This window comes from Tyto alba, unplaced genomic scaffold (assembly GCF_018691265.1).
Source record: "Tyto alba isolate M040663 unplaced genomic scaffold, T.alba_DEE_v4.0 Super-Scaffold_17, whole genome shotgun sequence".
In the NCBI taxonomy this organism is placed as follows: Eukaryota; Metazoa; Chordata; class Aves; order Strigiformes; family Tytonidae; genus Tyto; species Tyto alba.
Window position 1 is genome coordinate 20,537,348 of NW_024881279.1, and position 8,002 is coordinate 20,545,349.

Genomic DNA, 8,002 nt, shown 5'->3' on the forward strand with positions numbered 1-8,002 from the left:
CTGCCCTGCTCTTGCAGCCCTGGCATCGCACGGGCATCATCTGCGTCCGTGACTCAGCCCCTCCTGGCGGGAAACGGTCCAGCGAGCCATGGCTTTGCTGGCCAGGGCCGTGCTCCCGCCCGCCGGCGATGCGCACGGGGCACAGCGACACGAGAACAGGGAGGTGACCCTCAGCTGCAGGGCCCGTGACCTGGAAAAGGGGGACGGTGCAGTGATCGCCTGTGGGAGGCCACTACGCATTGCAGCTCGGAGCCAAGTGCAGTGATAAAGCCCAACTTGGGCAAAACACCAGCGAGCCCTCGTGCTCTGGGCACTAACACCCATGATGGCATTGCTACTCGTTATCTCTGAGGCTCCTCGAGGGCAGAGCAGCATCCTCCCACCGGCAAAAGCATCCTTTTGGATCCCAGGCAGACAAGGGGCTCGCGGTCTCTGACAGCCCCTCGGGGTTTGCCGTCGCACTGCTGGGCTCCCCCCCGGTGACTGCCTGTTCTTCTAAAGGCCCTTGATCCGCACGCACGAGGCAGCTCCCACCGATGTCAAACCTAATGCCGCTAATCCGATTAGTTTCTGTTCAACCTGCCTGCAGTGTCCTCTTTAATCCCAATCTCCAGCCCTTCAAAATGCTCTAACCTTCAGATGGCTTCTGCTCCACATAGCACACCCATGCACAAAAGCTGCCCATTCCTGTAAACTGGAGACAGAAACAGGCGCGAGATAATTATGACGACCAAGAAGCTTTGTGCAGAGACGGCTAAATCTGGGGCAAACCCAAAGCTTATAAACAAGAGTCCCATGGACGTAGCTAGCCTTTGGGCTGGAGCTTCAGCCCAGCTCTGAATTCAAGACAGCGCTCCTGTGATCTAACATGTCGAAGCAATCTTCTCCTGCAGTCTTCCTATTTGATAATCTGGGATCTGTGGGAGTCTCTACTTCATAATCCATATATCTTGTGACCCTCTGGAAGCCAGACAACTATTTCATGCTCGGATGGTTCCTTGCTCATCTTTGTCCGTGCAAGAAGAGCATGTCCTGACTGGCACAGGAGTAGCTCGTATTTCCATCACACCAAGACAGTGATTAAATGTCTTCAGCCCAGCACAAGGCAACTTCAACTGGGTTTCTTCTTTAGGGACTGGGAGGACTGGGAATGAGGCCAGAGAAAGCTGCAGGAGACTCCAGCCGCCAGAGGCTGGAAAACGATGCTTAGAGGTAGGTTTGGCACCTCCAGCAAATCTCACTCGAGTCTGTTGGGAAACTGAGCTTGTCCAAAAACCGGGACTGGCCCCGGCTCTGGTGGGCAGCCCCAGTGTCCCCGGGGTCCCCCGGGGTGGCCATGCCAGAGCACGGGGTCTCCAAGCCTCTCGCACCCCTCCTCAACCTGCGATGCCCCTAGGGAGGGGGGGAGGGAAACAGGATGGGGAAACTGAGGCACCGCTGGACCCACTTGCTCTCCTTGACCTGCTCTTGCTATGACTGCTTCCCATGGCTCAACCCCTGCTCGTGGGGCTGTAGCCTGGCAGGTCTCCGGTGGCCGCTCTGTCCGGCACCGCCCGGCCGGGTAGAGCAGCTCTCCCCAGCCTCGGCGCAGCGGCTTGGAGCGGTGCCCAGGCAGGATGGGCCAGGATCAAAGACGGGTTTTGCTCTGCGAGTACAAAGCTCCCAGCCGCAAATAAAACCCACTAATAGAAAAACGGTACAAAGGGAGCCGGGCTCTCGGGGCCAGCCTGGAAGTAAGAGCAGTAAATTGGAGGATAAAACGGTTGCCGTAGCTGCTGGTCAGCCCGTATTTCACCATTTCAAGCTGCAATAAAGAGGAAACTTTTTTTTCACGGTTTCATGCTATCATCGCTAAACCTTGCATATGTAAAGAGTGAGCGTCTTTTACGTCCTCATGGGCTTTTCAGTCAATTGAATGCTTTTAATACACTCCCTTCCCCGCTTTCCTTGCTCGCAATGCTAATGCACACGCTTCCCTGTGCTCGGGAGCCAGGCAGGCTGCCACCGAGATGTCTGCCTGGGCCACCAATGCCCATCAAATACAATGGAAATTAAGCATTTAAAGTGAAATTACGGCTCTGGGTCCCTTTTTACTTCGGATTTCCTAATGTTAACCTGGGTATTTCTCCTTCAGGGACTGTTGCCATCCCCAGGTGTCTGTATGAGATGCGTAGCCCGAGAGGTGAGACGGGTGTTTTCCCAGGACGCCGGCCACGGGGTGCAGAGAAACCTCAGCACATCATTTGGAAATAGCTGGGAACACATTGACTGTGCACAGCGCTCTACACTGCACTCAGCAGTGCAGGACTAGGAGATAAAAAAAATAGATCATATATCAATATTTTCACAATTTTCAACCAGTCCCTTGAATGCTGGGAACAGACTCAGGGTTTCTGAACCCTGTCCCTCTCCATGCCGCTCTTTATAAACATCAATAAGCCTCCCACTGCTCCCCAGACAGACATATTATCCCTTTTGTAGCTACTGCAGATTAAGACCCAGCGATAAGTGCTTTTCCAGGGGATGCAACAAGGATGGTTGGCATAGCTGCCGTAAGAGGTCAGGATTTTCTCTGTGCCTCCCAACTCCACCTTCCTCCAGCCCTGCTTCTGCTGCCAGACCTGGGGTCACCGCCAGCTTAGCTGGGGGAGTTAAACAAGGAAATGTGCTGCAGGAGGATCACAGCAACACCCCAGCAGGAAAAATTCATTTTCCCAGCAGCAGCATACAGTGGCAATAGTCCAAGCTTGGACTTGTAGTAGTAGAAATAAACACATCCCAAATTCTGCTGCCACAACCCCAAACTCCATGGCTGCCTGCAAGGGCTCTGGATGAACTTGAAAAGGCAAATGAAATCAAAGGAGGGGACCACCAGTAATATACTTGCACAGGAATTAAAGAAGTGACCTGGCTGCCAGCCATGCCATAATACAGAGGATCTTCTTGTTACCTGTTTTTTTTATTTTCCATGTCAAACCCCTGGCTAACAGCAGCAGGCCTGATTAGTTCCGAAATGTCAGTGGAAAGCCCCCACGAGCACGTAGCTGCTTGCTGGCCTCCAGCCCTCGCTTTTCTGCTGCGGGGCTCTAATGAGGACATCAGCGATGCTCTTTATTAAAACAAATGGTTGAAGGCAGTGTGCCGCTGCCCAGCCCGCGCTGCGCTTGCTGCCGAGCGGTGACCCCGAGTCCTGGCAGAGAGTAGGGCGGTGGGTGCCAGAAGGGGGGCTCTCCACCTGCAGCCGTCCTCACGAGGATGCGGGATGGCTCCACAGATCAAGCCCTCCATTCCTCCCCTTCCATCCAGCCTGCCAGCCCTGCTCTTAAAGTCTGTTGAGTTTGGTATTTCACCTAATTTCCTTGCTCCTATGAGGATAACATGGCGAAGGTTAGTTTGAGGTGCTCCCACACTCTTGGGTGTCTACAAGCAACTGGAATCTCTTCTTGTAGAGATATACGATGTTATCTTGGTGCAAGAGATGGAGATGAGACTCCATAGCACTTCTTGTTCCTCCTTTCTCCATCCACCTCCTCCATCCAGAACTTCCCACCTCCCTCCCAACCTCCATCCAGACCTTCCCAAGCTCCTTCCCCAGAGGTCAAAGTTTGTCTAAGAACTTTGGTGTTGACCATTGGCCTCGGAGGAGCTGTTTCCCTGGGAAAATGAAGCATCACATTGGCTTCATACATATGTCTGGTAGAACTATGAAATATTATAAAAGATTTAGATTTATCGGTTCGGACAGATTGGCCTCTTTCGGTGCGCCTATAAAAGCTCTGAATGATGCCATCCATCAACGGGTGGACAGCATTGGCTCTGACTGAGGACCAGGCAATTTTGTGCCACTGGGGCCAAGTGCCAATTCCTTAAGTAATCCCAGGTTTCATTAAAGAGGCAGCCGGAGGAAGGCATCTCTTTGAATTTTTTTTTTTTTTAAGTCAGCTGCAGGACACTTACAAATTACTGTGGAATTGATGGTGGGTGACTCGTTAAAATTAATTATGGCCATAATTAGGAATATTCAAGAAGAAAACCACAGGAAAAATGGTCCATGGAAGGATATTTTCTATAGTCATATTTTAAAATGAAGCAAAAAATTTGCAGCTGCTTTATTAATTTAAATAATAAGATATGGCTCTTTCTTGCATAGCTTCAGAGGGTTTCTAATGGAGGGGGGCTGCTAGATGAGGCATTTCAGAGGAAATCAAATAGCCTCATAAATAAATGAGTTTTCTTTTTTCAGGGCATAACTGTATTCATTCTTATAATATTCACAGAGCATCACATTACAGGGGAAAAGAGTCAGGAGGAGCCTCCAGGCTGCTTCTGCATCCTGAGGACAAACTTCTCCAAGCTGCTGGCTACTTAACACGAACCCATCCTGCCTGCACTTGCAGCAAGGCAGCTCCGTGCAAAACTACGCCTTGCTTTAGCCCTTCGGTCTGCACCTGCAGCCAGCGAGCAGGACAGGGAGACGAGGTCCTGCCTGGGGGCGTGTGGCTGCTCCGCACCCTCCCGCAGCATCCCCAGCCCGTTACCCTGAGCAGGGACCACCAGCAGTGCCATCTGCGCCTGCTCCAGCGAGTACTGGTGGCAAATCAATGCCACCGCGGGGTCACGAGAGCCACAGGAACCTTCAACGCAGGGGCAAGGTGAAAAGCAGACCCCAGGAATGAGCACCCCCGCCGGCAGGGTACTGGGGATTAGGAAAACCACATCATGACAGCATCCCGCTCGCCCCGGTGATGGGGTGGCCACCGTGGGTGGCAAATGTCACGGGGGCTGCGTAGGACCTTTCCAGACCCTCTTTGCTGGCTGCAGCCCCACCAGCCAAACCCCCCCAACTGTCACCACGCATCCCACTGCACGTCCCCCTGCTCTGCGGGCTCGTAGGTGGCTGCACAGCCCAGCCTTGGGTTCAGTGGCCGTGCTGATTGAGCATCCAGCTCTGGGTAACGCCGCAGCCGCCGGTGGCTTACTCAGCACGACTTAATCTGCTCTAACTTTGAAACGCTCCGGGGCGAGGAGGACACGGGCAGTCCATTTCCACAGGAACGTTGCCCTTTATGTCCAGACATCAGCTGGTATCGAAGGTATCATGGCAGAGCACGGGGGGGTCGGAGCTCGCGGTACAGACGGGGCAAAATGGGCGCGAACAGAGCCAGCCACACGATCACCAGATCCGCCTCAACCTTCCCAAAGCAGCGGTGAATCTCACACCCGCTAATGGCATCCGCGGCCGGGCAGGGGTCTGGATTCACCATTTGCTCAGTTATCTTCTGCGCCAAGATACAGAGATGATCTAACTGCTGAAACTCATTTATGGGTCCCCTGTACCAGCGTGGTGCCACAAACACCTACCTTGTGAGCATCTGTGTGGCAAAACCATCGCTACCAAGTGGCATCTCTTGTGGCTATTTGCTGATCACTCCATCCCTGCTAAATCTGGATCATGGAAACACAAGCAGGAAAAATAGGTCTTTGAAACAATTCGAAAGCACCAGAGCTGCAATAAATACAAAAGGCGGCTCAGACTCCTAAGGGATCTTCCGTTAATTGACTACTGTCTCAGCCCAAAGCACACAAAGACCATAAGACCCTTTCCAAAGGTTCAGCAGGTTTTGGACCCCAACACCAAGTAACCAGGTAACGGCTGAAGACCTTTTCTTCCTGGCAGACCGGGACGTTTATGCACATAACAGAGATAACCACCTCAGCACTACTGTCAGTTGGTTTTGGGGGGATGTACCCTGTTGATGAGCGCAAGACACGCTCTTGTGAACGGTGCGAATCCCTGCAAGGCTGCTCTGAGTTTCCTCCACTGGGTCACCAATCTCTGGTGAAAAAACAAACAAACAAACAATTTAAATCAGCACAGCAAATTAGAATGGAGGAAAACACGCGTGCGCCCCAGCGTTTGTAACCTTTCCAGATACTGCTCCAGCATCACGGAGTGCTCCTTGCCACTGGCCCCATGGGGACAGTGTGCAGGGCAGAGGCTTCTGCCTACCACTGATTGCAAACTCCAAACTGCTGGAAAATTTATACCAAGAAATCGCTCTCCAAAATTTCCTCAGGGACACGCGACTTTTTGGCAGAGAATTGAGTGTTGCAGCAGAGTGCCTGGGAGCCAAAATCCCTCGACTCGGGGATGCTGCTGGCCAGGTACGTGTGTGTCACGGGCCTTCCAGCCCAGGGACGAAGGTCTTGGGGATGCCCCATGCGAAGGAAAGGCTGGGCTGTGCTCCTGCACGTCCTGGCATGGCGGTGGTTTCTGGATCCAACTCCCACCACGCTGCTGCGCTGCACCGGGACGGGGCTCTGGCCCCTGAGCGCCCAAGGAGAATTAAGGACACAAAGATAGCAAACTACAGCTCCCAGGGGATCCATGCCAAAAGGTTAAAGGATTTTAGCTTTATCTGGATTTTTTACTGGTGGATTTTCAACGGAAAGAGCCTGCTTTTCTATTCTGCACGTTCCTCCACTCAACAGCCCAATTTCCTGCTGACAAAGAAATTCATTAGGAAACTTTCAAGCCGATCCCAACCATGGCAGCTAGTTGAAACTGCTCAAATCCTCTCCAGAAAACCTTCTTACAATACATCCAGCTCCCTTTGCATCCCCCTGGTAACTGATTTGAACTCGTAATGACCTATGAGCTGCCTGCCTGCTTAATCTGGCTCCAGCGCTCCCCATACCTGTCATGGCAGAAATATATTCTTGCAAATTTATTTCCGAGCAGTATTTCTGTACCAAAGTAGTCTCTCTCAGCCACCCTCTTTCATGCAATAATTGTAGGAGAATTTGCAAAGCTGAAAAAACCTTTCCCCATTGATTGCTCTTCCCATGCGAAGCGGGCAGGAGTAGGAAAGGAGGGATTCAAGCAGAGAGCATCCACTGCTACAGGGGGTCGGGTGACGTGCCGGTGTGCCGGACCCGGCAAGACACGGAGAAGCAGCAGGAGATCCAGCCCGGCTGTGAGGATGAGGAGACATAACCGGCCACGCTCAAGCCCAAAGGACTGTGCGGTGGCTCATTAGCCAAAGAAGAAAGGGCTAATTTTAGAACGGGTGGCAATTAAAAAGCATTGTATTATCCTTCCTGTGCTAAAACAGGCTGTCAAAATCTTTGGGTAAAACAGCAGTTAAATGAGGGGCTGACGGAGAGTTACAATAAAGAAAGACAATGGCATCATTATATTGGGATTTATCTTCCCAAGACAGGATTGTCCTCATTATTCAGGAGCGGCGTACGCAAAAGCCACTAATAAGGCTCCCTCCCAGGATGGAGATAAATCCCAAACCTTTCGGAGACTTTTGAATGTAAATGCTCTGCAGCATTCAAGGCGCCCTTTGATACCATCGCGTGCATTGCTCGCACCAGCACCGCCGCTCCTTAAGCGGGAGATTAAGCGGGCTTCGGGGACTTCACAGCCCAGGCCAGCTGGGACCGACACCTCGCTGGGACAAGGGGCCAGGCTCCTGCACCAGCTGGGTGTTCGGGTCAGCTCGGGAGGGAGCTGGGGAGTCCCACCCCCACGGGACTCGGGCACCCCAACCGCCGTGGCTGCGGCGAGGACCGAACGCCCGCGGGGAACCGGATCAGCTCCCCGTGACGCAGAGGCTCTTGATTTGGGGCAGATCAAGGGCATTTGGCAAACCGTCTTCTAAAAGGCAACAAGGAAGAAAACTGGAGGCATCCAAGCTGGGGGGAGGGAAGTTTGTAGACTGATGCCAACTGGGCAGTGTGCCCCTGTCCTCCCCAGTGAGCTGAGGGGGGAGGGAGGCAGTGGATGGCAGCTCAGCTCTTCAATGCTTTGTAGCATAATTAAATCTCATCGACCAAAAAAACTCCTTCCCATTCATCATGCAGAAAAATCTATGCTTCAAAAAGAAGTAGGATGCTGCTTTTTTTAATGTTATAAAATAACAGGGTAAGTATTATATTCAATCCATAGATGGGAGGTGCCGTGTTGTTTCAACTGCTATGTTCTCTGTTTTAG

At 52.3% G+C, this 8,002-nt stretch overlaps 1 long non-coding RNA gene across 1 annotated transcript; it reads left to right on the forward strand.

Annotated features, from left to right (window-relative positions):
• The first annotated feature begins 622 nt into the window (after nt 1-622).
• LOC122153275 lies at nt 623-7,191 on the forward strand. The gene is made up of 2 exons (XR_006165122.1): nt 623-1,212; nt 4,244-7,191. It is a non-coding gene; the product is annotated as an uncharacterized LOC122153275 (long non-coding RNA).
• Nucleotides 7,192-8,002: the final 811 nt, after the last annotated feature.